Source organism: Panthera pardus, unplaced genomic scaffold (assembly GCF_024362965.1).
Source record: "Panthera pardus isolate Hobbes unplaced genomic scaffold, ASM2436296v1 HiC_scaffold_6, whole genome shotgun sequence".
In the NCBI taxonomy this organism is placed as follows: Eukaryota; Metazoa; Chordata; class Mammalia; order Carnivora; family Felidae; genus Panthera; species Panthera pardus.
In genome coordinates this window covers 82,589,891-82,616,978 of record NW_026526991.1, presented here as the reverse complement: position 1 = coordinate 82,616,978, position 27,088 = coordinate 82,589,891, and the positions used below count along the sequence as shown (strand labels likewise).

General features: G+C 36.5%; 1 protein-coding gene and 1 pseudogene across 8 annotated transcripts in view; both read right to left on the bottom strand.

The window, feature by feature from the left end:
- LMNTD1 (lamin tail domain containing 1) overlaps positions 1 to 27,088 on the bottom strand; it is a 443,253-nt gene that overhangs the window by 188,011 nt on the left and 228,154 nt on the right. The gene's annotated exons all lie outside the window — the stretch shown is intronic.
- On the bottom strand, positions 1,393 to 12,135 carry LOC109268564 (protein kinase C-binding protein NELL1-like; annotated as a pseudogene).

Genomic DNA, 27,088 nt, shown 5'->3' with positions numbered 1-27,088 from the left:
GCTGTCCAGTAGAAATACACTGTCAACCACATAGGACATTTAAATTTTCTATTATTCACATTTTTAAAAGTGAAAAGAAATATATAAAACTATTTTTACTGATAGATCTTATTTAACCCAACATATCCAAACCATCAGGTCATTATCATATCAACATACAAGTTCATTGACATCTTACATTTTTACATTCAGTGTGTACTTTAAACTTCCAGCACATCTCAGTTCAAACCTGCAGCATTTCCAGTGCTCAGTAGCCACATGTGGCTGGTGGCTACCACCTTAGACAGTGCAGATCTAGAGAATGAACTGGGGCGAGGGGGTGCAGGCGTGGGAGCAGAGAGCTCAATTGAGAGATTACTGCAGAAGTCCCAGTGAGGCAGGTGTTGCTTGGGTTAGGCTAGTGACAAGTCACTAATAGGCTAGTAACAGAAAGTAAAAGGATTTCAGATTAGTTTGGAAGGAGTTAAGAGCAATAGAAAGGAAGGAATGTGAGGAAAAGCATTAAAAGGTAAATACAACCAGAAATAAACCATAGGATAATTCTAAGACTGTTCCTAATTAATGCTTTTGATCTTAAATTTCCTCTTTGTAGAAGGGCCTTAGCAGGATATATAATTTTACTATCACTTATGATTTTATTATTTTCTTTTTTATACTTATTTTCATTTTTGATCAACTGCCTCTGACTTGGTTTGCTTCAAAATTCCTATTTCTTTTTTCAAAATTCCTATTTCTTTTTTCATCTGCATAGTTAATTCAACTTGATTTAACAGATATAATTGAATGATAGATTTGTGCAAAGCTTTGTGCTAAACACTGGAAAGATTTAAAAAAATAAGAAATGAAACCCATATTAAGAAGTTGAGTCTAATATATGAGAGCTAAAATGTTTACTCTTTCTCTCCATTGTTTTTGCTGGGTTTTGTTTGTTTAGGGGTGACAAAATTACACTAGGCAGCTTTACTTGTAGAATTTGATCCAAAAATCCAGAAAAAGCATAAATAAAAGGAGCTGAGTCTCTATTATGTTAGTACACAAAATAAACCAAAATTTCCATCAACTGTTACCATGAGATCATATAAATGTATTTGCAAATGATCTGATAAGGGAAACATGATTTAAAATATGGAAAACTTCTAACAAGCAAAGACTTAAAGGCACTGCACTGTATATCCCCTAGATTAGGTTAGCATGAATGAACAAAAAAGTAGGTCCAAAATGGATTCCCCAAACACCTTCTTCAGATGGAGACTTCAATAATTGTCTGTGGTAAAAAAACAAACAAACAAACAAACAAACAAACAAACAAAACCACCAACTCCTGTTCTTCATCATATTGGATGGTCATTTTTGTCCATTTTTCCCCATGATGATGATTCCATTTTACATCCTTCAGTTATTATGAAAACACTTCAAATCCACAGAATAGCAGACACTTCCATTCTTGCATGTGTAGGTCGTGCAGGGAGATCCAGCCATGTTGACACTGAGCTGCTAAGCCTTAAAATGCCACCTCTGTCCAGACAAGTTTTTCTGATATCATAGGCAGTGTTATCAGCTAAGCAGGGGTCACTGACTCAGCGGGGACAGCAATGCCTTTCCAAGATGACTGTGTACTCGCAGCTCAATTTGGAGCGAGTGGCCTGTAATCTAACTCTCTTTCCAGACACCAGCACTGTTGACAGCTGTGAGTCCAATTGTCTCCATTTTGATACAGCTTGTGTCCATTATGATCTAAATATTGACTCGTGACATTGGTGTCACACTTTGGGCAACAGAAAAGGTCAACGTTTGGATTCCAGCAAACACAAGTTATCTACTGGCAGAGTATCTTTTGGTCCTCACAGGAATGGAGAGAACACCTGTTTTCTTTCACAATCCACACCTGCCATTTGCACTTCAGTCTTCCTTCATGTGGGCAGTCACCAGAGCAGGAGGGCCCATAAAGACAGAGGCAGTCAAATCCCCCTGCCAGGTTGATGGAGGCAGAATCATTCCAACAGGTATAAGTTCGTAAAGCACATTCATCAATGTCAATATAGGCCTCCTTGGACAGTGAATAGGTCCCATCATTATAAAAACCACTTCTGCACTCACAGTCGTACCAACCAGCAGGAATAGTTGTGGCACTCTACGACTTCCCCTGTGCATTCATCAATATCTTTTTCACAGTGGCTTCCTTTGAATCCAGATGCATTTGTTAAGAGCCACAGATATTCCATATCCGCTGCCCTCTTGGCAGAATTCTCTGCAGATGGTCCCAATCCCCACATAGCCCAGTTTGCAGGTGCAGCAGTGTCCCAGCCAGTGTTGGTGCAGATGGCATTCTCATCCCAGTTGTGCTGCCCATGGTCATATTCATCATACTCTGTACAAGAGAAGTCATCCACAACGAATGTATCCCAGGACACAGTCACAGTGATATAAGCCAGGCAAGTTTACACACATAGTAGTGGCATGACAGTAATGCATCTTAGCTGCACACTCTTCAATATTTCTACAGCAGTCAGAATCTCTCTGGGCAGAGATACAATCATTCTTGCACTCACAAGTAGCTTTTGTGTTCTAGTTTTTGCACTGTGAGTTTTCACCGCATTTAGATCTTTCTGTACAAAAGTTATAACCTCTACTGCATGGGATTCTTTTCTGAGCAGTTCAAAGGAGGGCACGCTTCTGTAATTTTTTACTAAAACTCCACCTCAGCATTCCCAGCAGCTTTTAGCTAAAATCCACTGGCTTTCTGAAAGGACTTTTCCTGCACAGACACATTTTGCTCAGCAGACTTTACAGCACTGGCCAGCGATGTGCATGAGGAGGGATCCTGGGGAGCAACCGGGAAGGGGACAGGAAATTCTTCAACATTCCACAGCACCACGTTTGCATGTGCATTTCCTGTAGTGATCACCATCAACCCAGAAGACTTGGTCTCTGTAGAGTGGTCCACTCACTTGGCAAGTCTTCTTGCAGTGACAGTTTTCCAAATGACTAAGTCTTGTCGCTGTATAATGTAGTTTTTTAGGCTTGGCCAAAAGCCTCTGTAAATCCACTATTCCTTGCATCAGGCTTAAAAAAATCACTGCAAGATGGCAAGGGTGATTCAGGTTCAGACACTGTGTTATGTATCCATTTGGCATAAATATTCCCATCCCAGATGATGATTCCCTTGAATAAATCATGCTTTTGGTTTCACTGACAAATGTGAACTTGTGCCACTGTCCACCTGCCATCCAGTACAGAAGGTTTTCAGTCCTGGGCTTCCTGTTATGTTTATAGTGGTATCAAATCTCATCCCCAAACCATTGCTCTTCAGTTCAAAATAGCTGTGTTCCAGTTCTCAAATGGACAGTGTCACTCCTAAAGTTAATGATTTCTGCTGTACAGTGGTCAAGAAGAATAACTCTTATTCCAGAACAGCTGAGTCAATTTCTTACTCACATGAGGGGCTGCATGGATCTCTCTTTGTATACCCTGGTATACCTTTGTATACCTTTGTATACTCCAGGTTTCCTCAGTTCATGTCCCCTTCCTACATCTTCAAAGTCAGCAGTGTGGCATCTTAGAATCTCTGCTGCTATCCTCATGCTATACCTCTCTTTATCTTGTCTTTCTTGTTTCACAATAGTTTCCAGTTTTCAGTTTCATCCAGAACATTCTCAGACAATGTGTACACCCCTATTTTTGGCAGAATATCTGATCATTCCATCAGGGTCAGTCAGAAGGACAAAATCACTGTAGGTATTTTGAACAAAATAGGGTTTAACATTGGGAATGAAAGACTTACCAAACCATTCAAAGGGCTAGGAGGGCGAATGTCAGGGAAGCCCCTGCAAGCTTTCAGGAAATCTAGAAGTGCAAGAACATAAGGAAAGCTGCTTCCATTGACCTTAGCTGATTCACAAAAGTGAATGTTTCTCAGGAGGATGTTTGGAAGCCACTGGAAAAACTTCACATTAACCATCTCCAAGCCCTCACCTGCCTGCCACTGAAGAATAGTGGATTTTTTTTTCCTTTTTATATTTTGAGGAAAAACCTCCCATAAGGGAATATAACCTGAAACCTTCTGGTGAGGGATTTTGGAAAATATAGTTCCCAGGATCCTTCCCTGCAATGGAAGGGAGAATATACAAAGAGGGTGGGCATGAAGCTAAGTTGAAATATACAACCATGCATGTGTAGATTGGACATATTGTTAGTTCTGAGATAAAATATTGTATGGCTATAAGTCTCAAATATGCAATTTTAACTTTGTACTCCCAAATAAATTTTTAATTAGATTTCTAACATTTATATCCTGAATAATGTTTCTTTCACCAGGGTCAGAAAGTACCTTAGGGAGTTCAAAGGCAACTAAGCCCTGGAAAAATATTGAGAGACTGAATATACAAATGGAAAATAGACCATATATAAAAATAGAACTTTGATCCACAACCTGCAGCAACCTGCCCAGGAAACCAATCCCTTTATGTACAATAAACAACCCAGGAAGCCAGCCAACTTTAAATCAGACTACAGGAAGCCAGATTGCTATCTCTAGTGACAATCCAGGAAGGTAAACAATAACTTCTGTAACAATCAGCCCCAAGTGGCCAGGACTTGATTAATAACTGACAGCTTCCCTACTTTTTGTCCCCACTTTCAATTTAGGACCAACCAGAGAAAGTCAAGAACACACCCTAACCAATCACATAAAGATGCTCCACTTCTAGTTAGCCTGCTTACAGCTTCTCCATGACAACAACCTCCAATCAGGACACACCTGAAGCCTTTCCTTTTTTCCACTCTGAAGCTTTCCCAATTTTGCATTTTTCATTTGGTTGATTTTGTTTCTGTAGCACTGATCAATTTCGGATTTGATCTAAAAAGAAACTGTATTTTGCAAGGGAAATAATGCATGGATTCCTAGGCACCAATTTTCCCATATGTAGCAGGCACTATGGCACAATGGTTAAGTGCCTGAGTTCTGGAATCAGAAAACCAGACTTCATCTTTGTATCATTTTCACTGTCTAGCTGTATTATTTAGGGTTGTTAAAAGGATTAAACTAGGTGATTGTTGTGAACTGCAATATCTAATTTCGTACTATCATTATCTTCTCTTTCCAATCTCATGACCTCCATCCTGTTCCACACATAAATTACCTCTTCATTCATCATCCTTTCTCCATCTGATCCTTCCTTCAGCTCATCTAACAAGAAGCAACCAAATAAATCTTCCTCAACTACTATCATTCCCTACTCAAAAAACCCCAAGGCCTTTAAAGACATCCATAATCCACCTTTCCACATCTTCTCAGTCTCTCTTACAAGAATGACCTTCCATGCTAGCCAAATACACATATTCACTGGTCTAGAAGTATCCCACAAAATCCCATGCAAATGACAATTTTCCCTCCATTGCTCATATTTGAAATAAACCACACCTCCTTTCTCAATATCTGAATCTTACATTTCATTTACAGTCCAGCTCAAATCCTCTCTCTCCCATGAGGCCTTATCAGACAACTGCATTCCATAGTGATTTCCTCCTCTCTAAAGCCCTAAAGCTTTTATTAGATTCACTGAATCATATTCTGGTTTGAATGGATACAACTTTCCATGTATGTGTATCAAAACCTCAGTGAGAAAATAATATTTCTGAAGGCACGGACAGTAGTTTATTCTTTTTTGTGTATATGTAAGTATAGGAACAATAATCATTATTCAGAACTATGGTTCCATTACTGTGCTGAACATTTCATTTTATCTGATTTAATCCTCTCCAGAACTCTTGAGGGAGAGACTATAATTAGTCACTTATCAGGCAAGAAAATTTAAGCATAGAGAGGTTGAGTTATTTGCCCAAGTTCACAGGATTAGTAAAATGGATTTGAACCATGTAGGTATCTCTGACTCCACAGCTTATGCTATTAATAACATTTTGTGGATTAATTAAACATACTGATTTATGAAATCTTCCCAGACATGCATATACATTTCCTCTCTTTATTTCCAATGTCCCCTTCAGAAACCCAAATATGGGATTCATTTTAGAGATCATATATTTCCACAATACAATCAATTTCCTAAGGCATTTTTTCTTTAATCGGTGATCAGAAAGGCATCAAAAAGTACATTTACTGGGGCACCTGGGTGGCTCAGTCAGTTAAGTGGCTGACTTTGGCTCAAGTCATGATATTGCATTTCATAGGTTCGAGTCCCATGTCGGCCTCTGAGCCTGCTTTGGACTCCATGTCTCCCTCTCTCTCTGTCCCCACCACTACTCACGTTCTCTCTCTCTCTCTCTCTCTCTCTCTCTCTCTCTCTCTCTCTTCTCTCTCTCAAAAGTAAATAAACATTAAAAAATTTTTAAAAATACATTTCCTTGGACACATAAATTGTTCACAATTGAGACACTGCATAAGAAATCATATGAGACCATGAAACATCTATTTGCCATTCATTCCTATTTTGAGCAGAATTTGGGTGCCACTATTCACTGCTGGGTTTTAGAATACAGGTCTTAGGTCCTAGCTAAAAAGAAGAATAGTTGTTATTTATAGCATTTCAGTAATATATGATGATCAGAACTAATGTAAAATTTCAAATATTGAATATTCCATAAAGTTTTAATGTGAGAAAGGATATTTTTGGCTTTCGATTCATTTGTTTTTTACTTGTTCTCCCAATAATTTTGGTATATATTAATTTTTAAAATGGTGTGGGGTGGGCATCTGGCAGGCTCAGTTGGAAGAGCATGTGACTCTTGATCTCAGAGTCATGAGTTCGAGCCGCATGTGGGGTGTAGAGATTATTTACATAAATAAAATGTAAAAATAGTAAAATAAAATGATGTGAAGAGGTAGAAGCACGGTGAGGTTGGAAAAAAGTATCTTACTGTTTTAAATTCTTTAATCACAGAAGTATATGAACTCCCTTGAGTCTTACTGAATTAAAACAAATAAACAAACAAACAACACTACCTAATTTTAAACCTGACCTCAATTCAAGAATGTTAAACTGATTTGGCTCTTTCTGCAACCCATGGAAAGGAAAGGAAATCCTGACAAGGAAATTCTAATTCAAAGAGGGTAATGTTAAACAAAGATCTTTCTCCAAAGTATAAAGAGGCCATATCTTTATTTTATTCTTGTTTGTTCAATAAAAATACAAATGTATGGAAAGGAAATGAAAATTTCAATCAACATTCAGTGGTAATTAAAAGCAATTGTAGTCCTCAGGCTGTTTCTTTCCAATATGATCCAGTGATCAGAAGGAATTGGAAATGATTACATTTTAACTAGAAACACATTTCTGTCCAGAACTGAGCTTCGAAGCATGAAAAAGGCACAGTGGTGGCCCCTGTTTGTGTTTCCATCTGGGGCTCTAATTTGAACTTCAGTGATTATTCTGCCAGACTTCTGGCTGTGCAAAGATCCAGAAAGTCAAAGCCAGCATATTCTTGTATGCTGTTTCATGCAAAAAAATAAAATTGCACCAATTACCATGTTTGCATTTTGTAGAATGGCTCTATTTAAATCGATTATAGGTTAAACAAGAGTGTTTGTAAAATTCACAGCTCAGAGTTAATCTGGCTTTATTCCAGGACATCCGAATCTGAAAAGTGATTGTGAGCACTCTTGGAAAAAAAAATATTTCTATTACAATGGTCTGTAACAGAAAACAGTTTGGAACAATTAAATTTGGCTTGATTTTCAAATTAAGAAATTTATCCCATGGTTGGCCTTTTATCTGAAAGATTTCTTCAAATTCCATTAAAAGCGCTCATCATTTTCTGATGTTGTTAGTGCTTTTAAAATGACATCATCATCAGTGATAAGGATAAAAGCAGTAAAAAATGTAATGCCTCATGCCAGGAATTACTTGGTCATAGAAAGCACCTGAAGGCTGTTGTAGTTGCTCTGTCTTCACAGCTCCTGACACTGGGAATTCCGTTTTCTGTGGCCAGGAAAGAACAGTGTGAAGTCACAGAAGTCTTGAGACGGAAAAAGATAGCTCTGTGGCCCCTAAAGAACTTGGCAACTTACTATATTTGACATGAAATATACAGCTCTTTCATTTTCTTATTCTAAGCACACATGAGTCTTTTTGATCAATGAATCTCTGCTCCTGATTCTTATCCTTAGGATCTAATTGTTACTTAGAATTTTTATGTAAAGTTTTTAAAGGATATGATATAATTCTTGGGGTTTTCAAAATTTCTTTACAAGGTATGAAAACTTAATTCCTATAAAATAACAGAGTAAGATCCTCCTACCTCTGTCTGTAATCATTCAGTGATATTTTATTACCAAAACATCTTCCTCAGGAAGATAAAGGGGACAAATGCTCTAATAGGAAAAGCAGATTATGATTCACAGGAACTAGTCAGATGCTCTCAGATGGCATATTCTTTTCATTGATTTTATTGCATTTCACAAATACCTATATAATGTTTCCTATGTTCCAGGTGCCGTTCTCAACACTTTACAAATATTAATTCATTTAACCCACATATCAACACTATAAAGCAGGTAGTATTATTAATCCCATTTTATAGACAGGACAGAGAGGTTAAATAACCTGCCTAAGATCACACAGTTGGGGAGTCAAAACGCTGAAGTTCTGCGGTCTGTCTCACGTTTGTAAGAAACCCTGATGGAGCGAACAAGCACACGGACCACACAGACCATCAATAAAAGCTGTTCAATGGCATGGGCTTTGAGAGCAAACGGTAAAACCATTTTATATTTGGTTGTACCTTAGAGGTGGCTTTTCATGTTTGTCATGTAAAGGGTAGAATTTTCAAATGCTGCCATAAAATCTCTAGCTGCATACGTTGAAAAAAATATACATAAGTCAGATGATTTGTCTGTCTGTCTTTTCTTATTAGCAGGTGATAGCAGGGCTAGATCCTTATAATGCTAAGATTAAAAATAGAAAGAAAATTATATATGTATGTGTGTGTGTGTGTATATATATATGTATATGTATATATATATATATATATATATATATATATATATATATATGGTACCATTTATGTAAATAAAACCATAATATGTGTTTTACAAGTACATATACAAAACCAAAGAAGAATATGTAGCAAACACATTAGAAGAGTTTAAATAAAACAGGAGCAGAGCTTTACAGGGACCATTAATCATAGACTAAGGTTTGTGATTAACTCAACTCCCTGCCCCTGAGGTCTGAAGTGGGGAGAAAGCATTTATCTATTTATCCAGGCATGCATAGAATCTTCTTATCTATGTATGCATTCATACCAACAAGGGAAAGTGAGACTGTTTTCAGTGTTGCTGATACTCATTAGATTATTTTATTATATAATAATTTTTAACCCTGGATAGCAGTAGTTCTCCCACATTTTAAGCTTGGAATAATTTGCATTATATAAATTATTAAGGACTCTAAAGAGTTTATAGCCTAAAGAGATATGTCTGTATCAATTTATGTCTATTGATACTTTTCATAATAGAAATTAAGGCTGAGAACATTTAAATATTAATTTAAAAATAACAAGGACAACCTCTTTACATATTAATATAAATAACCTATTTTTAATGAAAAATAACAATTATTTTTCAAAATAAAAAATCTAGCAAGATTTTTACACATTTTTGCAAATATCTCTGATATTTGGATTAACTAAAGATAGTTAGATCCACATGTCTGCTTCTGCCTTTTGTGTTTGCTGGGTGTTGCCTTGGTTGATGTATATAAAGAAAATCTGGCCTCACACAGATGTGTAGATGGAAAAAGAAGAACATTTTAATGGCATTTCAGATAACTGTGGATATGTTTTGATACGATAGAGGAACTTGAAAAGTTATTAATGGTTATTGCAATGTGGAATCAGAAACCACATCAATGAACTTTTCATACTGTGTTACGTTAAAATTCACCAGTGTATATTATACTTTGACTGGATCTTTTATACATGCATGCTTTGAAACAACATGCATCCATCACCTGAAAATTACTGGTTCAATGAGTTATGGAGATCTTCGGAATGTTGACACATTTCATTAAACAATATCAAAATATCACATTTGTTAACATTCATGTAATAAATGTAAATCTCATCCTAAAAGTCCCTTTTAAATTTGTGGAAACTTCAAGCTCACAGTGGTAGATACAAATTTTCCAAAAATTCAAATTTTCATTTGAAAGCTTAAATGTTATCATTGGCACCTAATAAGTTATTTTCCTTAAAGTGACATACCCACTTCATTCGTTGTTGATAAAATGATAGTGTGTAGACATTCTTTTATGTAAAAATGTTATTCAGCTTGCAACTCAAACAATGATTTTTCCTTTAGACAACTATTGAGCTTTGGTATGCAGAAGAAGTACTTAATGCATATGGAATATTTATAAGATATGTACTCAAGGGCTGAAATTTCATAAATTTTCACTGCTCTGTCAAGGACATTCTTAAGTAAGACATCTTTTTTAACTGTGAGTACATGGTAATGAAGAACACAATGTCTGGTACTATCTACTTGGTTCCTGCAAAGACACCAGCAGATTTCCCTACCACCAGGACATACTTAATAGAAAATAACATCTTAGCGTCATTTTGAAAATAGTTTGATGTCACAGGATCCTCAGGGATCCAGAGACTGCACTGCTACTCTACAACATGAGATCCATTTGAACTCAACGCCTAAAGAAAGACTTCACATGCTAAACATATCCTAAAATACCTAATGAAATCCGAATCAGGTACTTCCTGAGTCTCAAATAAGAATGCCTTCAGAGTTTTCAGAACCATCTGTTCCTTAATTAATCTTATTCACCTTAGTGATATTTGCGGCATTGATTTTTAAAAAGATAAACATTTAAGTGAATTTTCAAACTTTCTTAACTTCCTATTCCCAAGGATTTCACAGCTTCCCCAATGAGATTTCCAGTTAAATCCGTGAACAATTCTTTTGCTTTATGGCTTATTAGAAGGTAGTTCTGAGGCTGTTTCAGACCTGAGCTGGGTCACTGATCAATACTTAATCAACCCACACACTACAATTCACTAAATCAGTTTTTTGGAGTTGTCCGTCCAATTCTGGTTCCCAGTACATCCCTACTGCATTAAACTTTGCAGAAACGTTGCCACAAGTGTTCTAGTTCTTGCCCTTGAAGCACATCTTGAAATTGGTACTCAGGATATTTTCTGTGTTTCTGTACCCTTCTCCTCACCACCCACCCATTTCTCTCAGTGTTTATGGGATGTTCTCTTTTAGTATCAGCCAGGTAAGGAAAGTAACATATATAATTTATCAAGAACATAAATAAATCCCAGTTAACATTAGTCAGTAAAACACTTCTTGGTAGCCTCATGAAGACAGTGGACTGATAAAGGGAGAAGAGCAGCAACATTATAAAGAAGATGAAGTTATAGTTCTTAGCCTCCATAAACTGAAAATATGTTTGAGAGGAAAAGCTCAGCCTTCACCTGAAATGGCAATAACGATTGGAGGTGATATTCAATGAGAAGTCAAATGAGCAATACTAAGTCAGTGCTGTTCCTACAACTCCAAACCAACTCCTGGTTGCATTACCTTTGCACTTGATGTTCCTTCAGCCTGCAAACTTCTTCCCTCAGTTCTCCACACTTTATGCACCTCTCAACTCAAATGTCACCTTAGCAGGGGGACTTCACCTTAGCTAAAATAAGATCCCCTATTACCTTATCCCATTTTAGTTTTCTTCACGGGATCTACCATATCTGATATATTATATATTTATTTCTTTGTTTGATAGTGTCTGCTTCATTTCATTTCAATGTAGGTTCCCCAAGGGCAAGGACTTAATTGTTCACTGCTGTATCTCAGGGCCTAGACAGCTCCTGGTACATAATAGGACACAAGAAGTATTTGCTTATTGAATGAATAAATGAGTGAATGCTATAGCAGCTCAGAATAGGGAGAGGAGACCAGTGGGATTGACCATGTGGTAAGGAAGCAATTTCATAGCCTGAGGTTTGAGCTGGGCCTAAAAGGTTGTTTCCCATATGTAGGGCCAATGAGTAGTCTACTTGTCTTATAGGACTCAAGTGAGATGCCATCTTCTCAGGCAAGCCTTGTTGGGGCTCCAGGACTGGATGAGCTGCCACTGCTTTGGGGGTCTCATAATTCTCCATGTTCTCCCCTATGTTAGAGTTCACTCTAGTGTATCTTGCTTCCTATTTACTTGACTGGCTGCCCCAATAAAGTACTAGCTCTGGGATCATAGAGGCAGTGTCTTATTCATAGTTGTATACTCAGCCATAACACAAATCTACCCCATAAATACTATTTGACTGCATAATCTTGTGAACTAAGCATAAAGCTCATGTAATGGAGTAGGAAAAACATACTATGGACCAAATCATCATTTGTGGAGCTGAGACATGGAGTCTGGTTTCCAACTGGGAGATGCTGTGACAATCCATTGTCTTAACAAGGCCAATATGACCATGTGTCCACGATGAAGCAAGTGAAAAAATAATTAGTCTGAGAGACAAATTATAACCATATTTCAATGCTCTAGGCACAAAACAATAAAGGCCTGGACCTGCCTGGTGGCAATGGTAATGTTCATGAAGGAACAAATGTAGCCAAAGGTTTTGGTCACCGATTCAATGTTAAGAGCAGCCATAGATGACTGCATATCTTAAACCTACATAACTATGGAAGGGTAATGCAGTCACTCTAGCTCACATTTCAAATCTTAACCCTTTTAAGAAAATAATTTTTGGCAAACCATTCACTGTAATGGCACAATTTCTTTATTTCTGTAATGGCACAACTTCTTTATTTCAGTATACTTAATGGTAGACTCTGTCAGAGTTCATTTATACAGCCTATACTCTGATATTAAGCTTTTAAACAAAACTTTAAAAATGTAAGATTAAATTTTTTTCCTGATTGCTGACAGTTATCTATGAAAAGAAGTTAATCTGTAGGAGATAAAAGTAAAGATAATAAAATATTAAATTTCATCCAATTCTTCTTTGGAAGTACCACAGACTTCAGGGCTTCAAGAAACCTCAAAGCAGATAAAGCAAACAGGATTTCTGTCTCATGGGAATTATCTAAGGCTGCATATGGGCTCAGTGGTTCATGGGCTAGGCTGAAGTGGGGAGGAGAGGAGAGGAGATGGGACCACACGTACCAGTTCTTTTCTCTTCCTGCCTTAGAGGTCAGCTCTGGTGCCTTCTCTTTTGCAAATAAAACAGTTGCAGTAAGCTAGTGGAAAATGATGAGCCACCCAAGGTCACAGGGCTGATCAGAGACATAATTAGATCTGGAACTCAGAACTCCTGACTTTCAGGTAAGAAGGCAGAGTAAACATACATTTTTAAAACAGTACTTTTTAGTAGGAATAGGTAAGCTTCAAAAACCAAGGAACAACTTTGGTTCGCTATATCTCCTCCTCGGCAAAGAGGAACACAAGCAAAGAATAACCAGAAGTATTTTTGAAGTGATAACAGGATATAGAAAATCTGAAATGCTAGAAAAATCCATGGGAAGAAGAGGTGTAAAGATAAGGTCCCAATTGGTTTGACACAAATTTTCTTCTTTGTATACTGAATCTGGATCCCTATCATTGTCACTTATATTTTTCTAACCAAAAGCATATGTGGTTTGTGATTATATCAGACCTATCCTTTCTGTGCTTGGTGCAGTTGCATTTTTCACCTTCAGGCACGATAGATTCAGGAGTTCATACGACATCATCTTAATTTAGTCTTGCTTTTCCTTCTTGTCTCTGCTTTTTCTCTTTGATTCAGTTTTTAGATCTCTCCACATGGTGGCAAATTAGCCACTATCCTATCCTCTCAACAAACACAGCCAAAGGTCTCTTTTTCAAAGTTGCAACAAATGCCTCCCAAATTGAATTCCATTGGCCTTTATTATGTCATGCGGCCTTCTATGAACGAGTCATTGTGATTAAGGGAGTGATAATTGACCAAACATGGGTCATGTGCCCACAGATGGAATGAGTAGATGGGCCAGTTGCATCAAATTTCATGGACCTTAGTAAGAAAGAATAATTTTCCTAGAAAAAAAAATCAGTGTGCTCTTACGAAAAAGAGAGAAAATAGACGTTGGGTACAGTGATGGCAGCTGTCTGCTATACCAACTCAACCTAATTCAAGTCAAAGTGTATTCCCCCAAGCAAACATGTGTTTGGAATTGGGCCTGGAATGTTTTCACGAAAATGAAGCAGTTAGACAGAACTTGTTCCATCTCTCTTGTATCTTTTCCTCTCTCTGCACATCCTTTCTGTGCTTTCTGAAATATTTCTTCAGCTTAAGCATAGATTTTGCTTTCTTCTAACCAGCTTGTCAGGGCTTCAACTTGGTAATAGCCATCTCTCACTGTGCTCTTTCAATTTCTGCACTGTCTGCTAATTGCCTCATTCTCATTAGTTTCCTAATTCTAAATTCCTAAGAAAGGAAACTGATTGCTTAAAACCACTGCCTGTCATGTCAAAGGTGATATGCCACAGGCTAGACATTACAATCTATAGATTGCCTACCCATCCAGTGCTGGTTCTTTTACTAATCAGCTTAATGAGGGTGGGGAAAAAAATGTTCTTAACCCCCCTGGCCAGATCATAGGCAGTCAAATTTCCTTTAGCAAAGTGAGCTGGAAGAACAGCTTTTGTTACCAAACATAGTATCCACTTACTAACTTTACATTCCTACTTTTCAAATCAACTACTTTACACCTGGTACCCTCTCATCACCCACTCACTGCTTCCCTGAGAAAACATACCCAATCAAAAAGGGACCACTTTATTTTCCCATCCGCAAATCCACCAACACACATTCCTAAGGCTCTACCCACCACTGGTGCTCTGAATCCCATCCCACTCCCCTTTCCAAGGATTTCTCTCTAACCATTATCAGTTTCCTAAAATATATATTTCTCTATGTCTTTATTATCTGTGTCTTCCAACTTGAGTCTTTCCACTAGAAAATAAGCTCCTTGAGACAAGGATGCTGTGTGTTTAACACTATTCTCAGCACCTAGATTAGTGATTCACAATTAATTTTTGTGGTTTGACTAATTTGAGTGTGGCAGCTGCTCAATAAATAGAGCTACTCTTTCTCTTACTCCCTTCTTCAAGTTTGTTCTGCATTTATTTGGAAATAATTTCTGTTCAGAGAAAATCTACTATAAACAAAATACAGATAAAAATTTATCTGGTAGAAAAACATCTTTATTTTGCTAATCTTGAAGATAGCGAACACATTGATGTGTATATGTTTTCCAAAAAGATGTATGTGTTTTCCTGATGTATTTTTCACAATCTGCATAGCTTAATCAGTAAATCCAAAATACTTTCAAATTGTTGAGCTTTCTGTTATGTATACTTCAGGAATAAAATAAAATAAAATAAAATAAAATAAAATACTCTCGGGGAGCTTTCAATCTAGTAAGATAACCAAAGTCATATGTGGAAGGATGATTATCACACTTTGCTTTATAAAAGGACTTATCAAAGTACTAGTCAAATAAATTGTAATTGGTAAAGAAACATACTTATTGCAGCTTTTCTGTAATAGCAAAAGACTAGAAGAACCCAAATGCCCATCAATCGTGGACTATTTGAATAAGCTAAAGTCACACCTACAATATGAGTACTGTGCAGCTGTGATCACAAAGATACATCGATAATTGAGAAACACAATATGTGTAGTCTATGCCATTTTAAAACTAAGAAATATAGGGGAAATATGCATACACACACATGCACACATTTTTCTAAAAAAATGTCAAGATAAACCAGAAGTTAATAATAATGGTTACCGTTAGGTGAGATGGGAATTAGGTGAAGGGATAGAGATAAAAGTTAGATTTTCAACAATATTTTGTAGATTTTTTTGGAAACATATAAATGTTTTTGCATAATTAAAATATCAAAACTTAAGTACCACTCCCTAGAAAGCTGAAAGAAAATAATAATCAAGTGGTTTTTTTGGTATTTTCTGTTTTTTTGTTTTTTGTTTTAGTTTTCTGACTTAATCACCCAGAGAAGACTTATCTCAAAGTGACTTTAAAGCAGTAATTTTTTTGTATATCCCTAGTAGGATATATTCTAAGGATGAAATAAATGCAAGAAAAAAATTCTCAGTAATAAAAAATTCTACTCAATAATCATAATAGTATTAACATATCATCCTTCTGAAACTATAAGATAAAACAAATAATTATATTATTCCATTTAGAAACTAAGGTTTTCAATAAAAGGGGAAAAGATACAAATATAAATCAAATAAGTAAAATTCCTATAACCAAAATTTGAAATGGAAATAGTGTAGACTTCTCAACTTTTTTCCTAGCTTTGACTGAAAAGATCTAGAAACAATAGTCAACTCAGCAACTAGACTGGGGATTCTAAATACCGTCTCCATTAAAAGGAACCTTGGAGAAATGGCTGATTCCAGATCTAGGGCAGGAAATATACAAGATGAACATGGAACATCTCATTGCTGAAGTATATCCTGAAAAGAACACAGGAACTAACTTAAAAATGTTCTCACCACCCAAAGATAGGACAATTTGAGCATAGAAAGGAAAAAAAAATAATAATAGCAGTAGATTTAAAATATTGAATATGTTTTTAAAAACCATAAAATAATACTTTTATAATATTTTTATACTAATGCTTTTAAGAAGTCCCTTGGTGAACTTTTGCCAGATGTTAAGGAATTAGCTCATTATTCTGATTGATAAAGGAATGAATCAAGTATTTATATGCCTTTCCTATACTTCAAGATAAGCAAATAGTTGATGTAGAAAACCTATCCTTGGGGCACCTGGGTGGCTCAGTCGGTTAAGCATCCGACTTCGGCTTAGGTCATGATCTCACAGTCTGTAAGTTCGAGCCCCACGTTGGACTCTGTGCTGACAGCTCAGAGTCTGGAGCCTGCTTCAGATTCTGTGTCTCCCTCTCTCTCTGCCCCTCCCCTGCTCATGTTGTCTCTCTCTCTCTGTCAAAAATAAATAAACATTAAAAAAAAAAAGAAAAGCTATCCTTTATAGAAAAAATTCTAGCTAAGAAATGAAGAAGAAATTATAAAATTGGATTATCTCAATTTTGCAACCCCTAATGAAATAATTGATTTAGGTGATGATCATAGTCACCAAAATTGTTAACTGAAAAGCTGATGAGATGAAAAGATTTGGCTGACATTACTTAAAAAAAATGAATCACAAAAAGAGAGACAAATAAACATACATCTCTCCTGATATGCTAAAACAAGAAGTAGATAATCCTGTATGAGGTATACCTGCAAAAAGAAAAACGAAATCAAACCTGAATCTGATCAATTTATAGAAATACAAGAGACCAAGGAACACAATAAATGACACCACAGGAGCACAAATTAGCAAAATCCACAATATAACATATTCTATAAGTTTTCTCAACAAATGCAAGAAAAATGAACAAAAGAAAAATGAACCTACATATTAAAAGAACACTAAAGATATAACAACAAAATGCAATTATGTGAACTTGCTGGGACTCTCATTAAAACATACAACTGTTAAAAAGCAGAGAGAAAAAGAGAGATAGAATTAGCATATCATATTCTCAATACCATTATTACTGTTTTGAGAAGTGATATTATGTTTGGGATTATGGGTTTTTTTTTTAATTTTTTAAATGTTTATTTATTTTTGAGACAGAGAGAGAGAGAGACAGAGTGTGAGTGGAGGAGGGGCATAGAGAGACAGGGAGACACAGAATCCGAAGCAGGCTCCAGGCTCTCAGCTGTCAGCACAGAGCCCTACATGGGGCTTGAACCCACAAGCTGTGAGATCATGACCTGAGCTGAAGTTGAATGCTTAACTGACTGAGCCACCCAGGTGCCCCTGGGAATATGTTTTTAGAACACCCAAAGAATCCTTATTTTGCACAAGTTCATAGTATAGTATTAACAAATAAATGAGATGATGTTTGAGATTTACTCCAAAATAATCCAGTATGTAGAAGGGAAGGGAATGGGGATGGAAAGGGAAATGAAACAGATTAGCCCTGTGTTGATAGCTGTTAAAGCTGGGGTATGGGTCCATGTCAATTCATAATAGTTTTATCCCTACTTTTTATATGTTTGACAATTTCTATAACAAAACATTTTTAAAAGTTATCTCAGTATCTTTATTCCATTTTCTTTCAGTTCTTTCTGGAAAACTATAACATGACTCATGGAAAAAAATAACTATGAAAATCCCCTTTCAGAACAGTCTGAAACCTTAATGAATTCCATAAGCATTAAGTCTTCTCTACCCTCCATCAGTTATTTAAAAAGAAGACTATTTCACACATCAACTGATATCAAATATTTATATAATGAACCTTGGACTGGAAGGTTTTGATTTTGCATGAAGGAAATACAATAAGTGAGTTAGAAAAAAAAATAAGGATTTTTTAAAAAAAAACACAGATTGTTTTGAGATGAGTTTTTCCCTAAGGTAACATTCTATTAATTTGACTCTCAGAAGGACTAAGGTATATTTTACTATTTGCCAAACATCTGTCACTATATAGTGACTAAAATTTTGATTTTTTTTTTCCTGTACAATAAAAACAATAGAATATCTTTCTTTAGACTGAAATCAATCCTCCAAATCCTTCTAATCTTATTTCCTACAATAAGCCTGTCATCTGTCCTATGCCTGAGCTGACAATGGCTTGGCCTTTCCCAGCCAAATAGGCTGACATCATCATCTTGAATCATGAATATATCTTAATTCTCATAGGTAACTATAAGACTAAAGTGATTAAACAAATGAACACACTGCAGCAACAAAGGATAACTAAAACAAACGTTACATAGTTCCACATTTCTAGTAAGCAGAAAAATAAAGACAACACTTAACAAATAAAGGATAAAATAGAAGTAGAATGTTACCACCACCAAGTTCAGAGCGACTCCTAAAAATTGCATATCATGCCCAAATGAAGGCAGAACCATATTTTCTTCAAATATGGAGACTACATGCATGCACACATGTGTGTATATTGTCATTGTACAGGCAATTTCACAGAATCCCTGAAAGTTCTGCTATGGTGTATGCTCAAAAATCTTAGAAAGGCAATGCCCCTATGCTACTTTATAAGAAATACAATAATATGGTTGATAGCCATATACCCAAAGATCTGACTGCTTGGGTTCAATTACCAACTTTATTATGAATTAACTGTGTGGCTTGTTACTTATCTTTCCTGTTCTTCAGTCTTATCACCTATGAAATGAAATTATGTAGCCTTGAGACATAATATCACCTTCTTCCCAGGTTTTCATGAAGATTTTTTTTGATGAAGTGCTTAATGAATGAACTATGCATGGCACAGCATTAAATTCATAGCACTTGGTGCATAGTTACCAAAAGGAAAGGCCCCATCACACTGACATTTTAAGTCATTATGTTTGGGTTGAACTTCTTCTTGTCAACACAACATTTGGGAACTAGAGTAGAGATGCTCATTGTCCAGTCCATCATCCAATGATTCTTTTTTCCATAATGGAATCCTGGCCTTTGATGGGGCACATTGTCAACTGGAGTAAAAGACAACACTTCCCAACCTCCTTTGCTGCTAGGAGTGGCTACCCACCTACGTTCCAGGCAATGAGAATCAACTAGAAGTGTGTGGCCCTTCCAGAAAATTTTCTTGAAGGAGGTATGTCAGCCCTTCCTTCTTCTCCATCCTGCCTCTTGGAATGTGGATGTGATACCTGAAACTAGGTGCCACCTGAACTGTGATGCCATGTACTGAGGATGGGAGAGTAGCTGGACAGGAGTCCAAAACCTGTATAACTCTGGGTCTGCCTTACCAGCCCAGGACTTCTCACTTCTAGATCTTTTCATGTGGGTGATAAAGTTCTGACTGGTTTTACTCATGAGGTTTTTGTTTTGATTTGTTGCATTATTTTTGTTGTTGTTTCGTCTGTTACATACAGTCAACCAAGCCCTTTATTTATTTTTTTAATGTTTATTTACTTATTTCGAGAGAGAAAGAAAGCAAGTAGGGGAGGGGCAGAGAGAAAGAGAGGGAGAGAGAGAATCCCAACAGATTAAGAAAACATATCAACCAGGTAAAGAAATAAAGGAACACAATTTTGGGAAGATTATGAAAATGAATATATGGTTATGAATCATCATTAATATACAATAGTGTAATTAGTATACAGAAATTCTTTGGAGACTTGAGACAAAAAAGTAGATAAAGTGAGAAGAAACAACATCTGGAGATATTGTTAATGGCTCTGGAGCGTGAGGAGAGGAAAAATGTATGCAATTCTTGGGGCTTGAGAATGAGCCAAAGTATTTTGGCAGTTGAGCACTGAAAATCAGTAATCTATAATAAGTGAGAGCCACTACACCAAAATTGTTCCTAGAATGAATCCACTCTGAATTTAGTAAGGGAAACATTCCCATACATACTGAGAATTATTAATTTAATGCCAACCTTTCTTATTTTGTTTGTTTCACTGGTTATGGGTCAAGGCATGCACACTAATTTACGTTCTAAGAAATTGTTGGTTTTCTCTTTCGTAATAGCAAATGCAAATCTAATGTAATCAACACTAAAAATCCCGTCAGTCTGGCTGACCTGGAATTGTCTGTTAGAAGCTGATTGATGGGTCTCAAGTTGCGCTTTGTGTGACAGCCAGAGCATGCTAAAACACTTGCCTCCACACTGTGGCTGATCCATCTCTTTGATAGTTGATTTTTTTAACAGATTTTGAATCGTGCAACATATCTCATATGTACACGCAGCTCCTTGCTATTTTCTAGTTATATTCCAAAGCTATAAAGAACCTTCAGCATTCATCTGGTGCAGCCCCCCTGGTTCAGGTAGAAGTCAAATTGAAAATACCAGGTCTGGGGATTATCTACAAAGCTTTAAGGCAAAACTTCTCTATTACAGACCTCATAACTAACTGAGCAGTCCAGTCTGTTATTTTACCACTAAGCTTGCTAGAAGTTCTTCTTTATACAAAATTTAAAAATACACACTGTTTTGATGTACTCCTTTCCTCCTGTTTGGTCTCTGTGGACACAAGGAAAAACTGATCAGAGTCTTCATGGAAAGCCCTTCTTATTCTTGAAAACAAACCAGGTCATCCTTGGTCTTCTTAAAACTAAACAGCTTCAATTCTTTTGACTTTTTTTCATATATCATTTGCATATTTTTTATTCTCTTCTCTGTATATTTTCCAGTTTCTCTACATTCTTTTAAAGGCCTGATCCCTCAAACTGGGCACATTGATCTGCTAAGCATCTGACTCATATGAAGTATGAAGGAAAGATCATTTCCCATATATGATGTCAATATATCTATATTCATATATATACATATATATGGGTTTTTCAACCTTGGCACATGCATGTGCACACACACACACAAACACACACACACACACACACACACACACACACACACACACACACACATGCATACAAACACACATATACACTGTATGGTCAGTAATGGAACCAAATATGTTTTCTGCTATACTTCTCTTTAGATGTGAAGAAGCCTGACAGTATGATTAAATACATAAATATATAGAAAGCATACAATATTTTGATTTAAAACTTTTTCAAATTGATAGAAAAGCTTAATGACCTGTGTTGATGGGTTTAAGAATACAATTGAGACTTCATCCCTTTTAACCTCTATTCTGGTTTTGTATGTGCTACCTATACATACTGTAATAAGAATGTTGCGAGCAGTAGCTATGGTTTAGAAGTATTCAAACCAGTGTGGAAATTCTTCCTAGGGAAAGATAAGGAATACATAATATAAAACTGGCCTCTGAGAACGTCTGATAAACTATGGTAAAGAGCTCCAAGATAATTGACCATTTACTATGTACCTAGCACAGGGCTGGCCTAAATCTTGTAACAAGTGCAGGAGGTGGATACTTTACTTCATTTTTTTCAAAGAGAAAAATAAGATACAAAGAAGTTAAGTAATCTCTTTGAACTAACTGTAACTATAGGAGGCAGGATTTTAACCCATGGCTACCTGACTTTTAGGCTTGTGCTTTTAATCATTACATTAAAGTACTTATGAATATAGATATGTCTAAACAAAGCAAAATTGGGGTAAAAATCTCTCATACTAGAGAAACTGAGATAATCTAGATAGTCTATAAGAACCAAGCAACAGTAGATGCTTAATCAGTGCAAGAGTTTCCATACAGCGCTTGCCTTTAGCTCGAAATAATTTAGTATTAATTCTAGAAGGAAGGTGTTCAGAGGTCACTTGGTTATTGTTTCACTGGTGACAGCAACTGATTTTTTAACATGAGAGTTGAAGTGTGTTTGTGATTAACGTGGATGTAGACTTAGAACTGGCCTAGAACCTAGAACCAGACAAGAGTTGAGAAATAGTGCTATATAATAACAAGCACTACTTTAAAAAAGTAGATGGGTCTGCTTATACACATACAAAACCTATTTGGGATTTTATTTTTCAAATGTTCCCCAGATGGTTTGGCAAAGGAAAAGTGTATCTAGAGAAAAGATTGGAACAAGTGAGGATAGATATTAACAGAAAGTTAGGGTTGTCAGATTTACCAAATAAAAACACAAGATGCCCAATTAAATTTGAATTTCAGATAGACGACAAATAATTTTTTTAATGTAAACATGTCCCCAAAATTGCATGTACACTTATACTTAAAAATTGTTCATCATTTATCTGATGATAATCAGATCATCAAGTTTAACTGGATTCCTGTATTTTATCTGGCAATTCTACAGTAGATGAATCCAGACACGAGTGTATGAGCACTCACTGTTCTTCATTCAACTTTTGTATCAATTTGAAAAACTTTTAAATCAAAATATTATATGCTTTCTATATATTTATGTATTTAATCATACTGTCAGGCTTCTTCACATTAATGACAAATTTTGTTGTGTAGGAAAGGGGGAATTCTAGCAAAACTGCATTTACTCCATGAAGATATTGAGATGGGAGTGGTAGGGATGAAATTGGCAAGATGAACTCAGCTATATAGCAAGCAGTCTAACTTGAAAGGTTCTTTGTCCCCATGGGCCTAAGACTCTCCTTCCCTGTCCAGAAACACCAGGGCAGCTTGGGGGCACTGAAAAGGAAAATGCCACTATATCTGCACCCCCCCCCCCACCATACCCAGACTAAGAAACACTGAAACACCTAATGGCTTTGCCTGGGGACATTTCTTCACTCCTCAGACATTGCCTTCAGGGACAATTGAGAATCCCATTACCAACATACAAACCAAGCAGATCAAAATAAGGCTCTAAAAATTAAACTGCCAGGGTGCCTGGGTGGCTCAGTTGGCTAAGCATCCCACTTTTGATTTTGACTCAGGTCATGATCTCTCCATTCATGGGTTCAAACCCTGCACCAGGCTCCATGCTGACAGTGCAGAACCTGCTTGGGATTCTCTCTCTCCTCCTCTCTCTGTCCCTTTCCCACTCTCTCACACACACACACACACTCTCTCTCTCTCTCAAAATAAATTACTTAATAAAAAAAAAAAGATACAAGTTAAACTGTCTTTGAAATCACAATGCATAACTAAGCCAAGATCCATTTAGGTGCTAAACCTAAACCTGCTAAAATCAAAGATTTAAATAGGATCCAGAGCCTCCTAACATAACAGACAACTTGTCCAAGGCACACAAAAAAAGAAAAAAATCACCTGCCACACCAACAACCAAGAAAATCCCAAATTGAATGAGAAAAGACAATCAATTGACACCAACCTCAACATGAGTCATATGTTGGAATTATGTGATAAGGCTTTAAAGCAGCCATAAGAAAAATGCTTGAATAATCAAGTACAAATTCTCTTGAACCAAATGAAAAAACTGAAAATCTTGACAAAGAGATAATGTCAATTCTCTTCAGGAATATATTCAGTGTATTATTACACTGAATAGTATCAGTCAATGGATCATTTAAGATTTCTTCAAACACAGTCTTTGAAGTAAATGTAATAACAGTAAATATAGCCAAAGTAATATGATATAGTACAATGAATGGCCAATATAAAAGAAATGATGTCTGGAAGGTCAAGCAAGGCATATAAGTTATCTGTGCTTGTTTGAAATTCCTACTTTTAGAATACTAGTGCTAGAAACAAAAGAATGTCTTCAAAGTTATATGAATCTAAGCAATCAATTCCTATTTGCCTTAAGGCCATTGCCAAGAATTTAGAAAAAAGATCAAATGTCAGAAGTCTCTAAGGAACTGAAGAAGGTAGGCTTTCCAACTGTTGCTCTACAGTGGGAATTGAAGCATCACAGAGATACACAAAAGTTATTTTTTGAAGTCTTATGCCAAGTAGAAGTGAAATGTTGCAAAGTCAACATAGATGTAGTCTCTACATCCCCATCTACTAAGAAGATATGTGCTATGACAGTTGAACTGAATCACAATTAGCCAAGAGAAGTATTTGGTAACCAAAGATGTGATTAAAACAAATATTTCCACTTTGGAAAAGTTTCTAGATTTAATAGACATTATATAATACCAATAATTCTAGCAGGAGTTTATTGTGCACTTACTATGTACCAGACACTGTGTTAAGTATTTATTTGCCTTATCTCATTTAATGCATAAAGCAACTCACATGGTAAATAGTATTCCCATTTTACATGAGGCCACACAGTTTGCTTAATGAAATCTCATTTGCTGAATTTAAGTCCTGTTAAATCCAAATCTCTGATTACTCTATAACTGCTTCCCACTTTAAAATCATGACCGTGGACTTTAAGGGATTACTTGATGCTGCTAGCATTCAAACTACATTTCCCCAGGTCACTACCATTTACATTTGAAGGCAAACAGCTATACCTTCTTCAACTTCTAACCCGTCCTTCCTATCCTCACTCTCAGCTGGCTACTTTGCTTCCTACTCTCCTAAAAACATACAATCTAAAGAGAAAATTCTGAATCTACACACTCTGCCATCGCATTTGTTACTATAGATGAACCGTGTGCTCTGTGCTCCTGAAGCAGACTATCCCTGTGCTCTGTGTACCTCTCTCAAATAATCCCTCTCCTTTTTCCTTAGACCTCACCCTCTCCTATTCCAGGGCATCCTTGCGCAATTCTCTCATTTCACACATGCATTATTATCTTTTTTCCTTTCTGCTGAATCATGCTTAACAGCATGCAAATATACTGTTATTCTCCCATCTGAACAAAATAAATAAATACAAAGGCAAAATTTATCTTCTTTCCCTAGCCACCGACCATGTACTATTGCATTTGTAGCAAAATTCAAAATTTGTCTGTTCTTGACCTCTCCATTTCTTCTCATTCTCTGTAAACCACACTACTCAGTCCTTCCCCAGTGAAAATGTTCTTGCCAAGGTCAACAATGACCTCCACATTGCTGCATTCAGTGGCCAATTCTTACTCCTGTTTGTACCTGGCTTTCAGCAGCATTTGACACAGTGGATCACTTCCTCTCCTTGACATGTATTCCTCATTTAGCTTCCAAAACACACCTGAGGTTTTCCTCCTACCTCCCTTGCTGCTTCCCCTCAGTCTCCTTTGCTGGTTCCCCCTCATGGATCCAGCCTCTTAACATTATCATATCCAAGGCCCCCATCTCAGCCCTTTTCTGTTCTCAACCTTTCCTCATTCCTTCAATGATCTCATCAAGTCTCCTGGTTCTAAATATGTTCTTTCTTCTAATGACTCCCAAATTCTTATATCTGGGCTACACCACTCTCCTTAATCGCAGATTCAAATACTCAACTGCCTATTCTCACTTCCCCTTTCATATCTCAGACCTAGGATGCCCCAAAGTGCAAAACCAAATTTCTTACCTTCTTCCCATATCAGTCATAATTCTGGCGAGAAACAGATGGAACATTTAATTCAAGCAATTTGAGGGCCATTTAATAAAGGGGCTATTTACAGGGTGTAGGAAAACAACAAAAGTTAGTGCAATATCCCAGTGCCAATAAAGGTGGCTGTTGTCCCACCAATTCTGAAGGGCAATGGAGTAAAGGGGGAGAGCACTTGTTACTAGGGGAGGGAGAGAAAGAGAAAGAGGTGTGAAGAAGGTCAACTGACAGGAACTTGACCCTTGGTGGAGGAGTGTAACCAATTTAAAGCAACTCCTTCCTTCCCTCAAATCTCTCATCGGTATTCCTCATTGACTGGACATAGCTGGAAAGGTAGAGAGCAAGAGATCAGCCGGCGCATTCTGTAGAGGCCAGCCTCCTAGGGCACAGAACAGAATGAAGATAGATAGAGAGTGGGTCTAGAGAGGCAAATAAAAAATATCCTGTCCACTCTCAAAACAACTCCACCTAGAGTTTCCCCCCTACCAATGTGTGGAAAAGACATGTTGCTTATTCTAAGCAAAAATCTTAGAGTCATCTTTGACTCTCTTACATCTAATCTATGACGAGATCTCAATGGCCCTACCATTTAAATATATCCAGAAGCTGACCACTTCTCACCACCTCCACCGGTACCATTCACATTGAGCCACGTCTTGCCATTTACAACTCACAGCTTTTCCTATTTCCAACCTCAACCCTGTACATGAAATTTTATACATAGTAAACAGAGTAAGCTCTTATATCTTTCTAGAAATTTATCCATTTCATCTAAATTTTCTAATTTATTGGCATTTAATTGTTCAGAGTCTTCCTATATAATCCGTTTTATTTCTTTAAGTTTGGTAGTAATGTCTCCTTCTTCATTTCTGATTCTAGTAATTTTAGTCTTCTGTATGTTTTTTTTTTTTTTCTTGGTCACTTAACTAAAAGTTTCTTAATTTTATTAATCTTTTCAAAATATCAGCTTTTGTTTTTATGGATTTTCTCTATTGTTTTTTCATTCTTTACTTCATTAATTTATTTTTTAATCTTTATTTTTCTTTTTTTTTCTGCTTGCTTTAGGTTTAGTTGATCTTCTCTTTCCAATGTATTAGGTGGAAGGTTAGGTTATTGATTTCAAATTTCATCTTTTTGAATAGGAGTGTACAGCTATAAATTTTCCTCTAAACATCATTTTAGCTGCATAAGTTTTGGTATGTTGTATCTTCACTTTCATCCATCCCA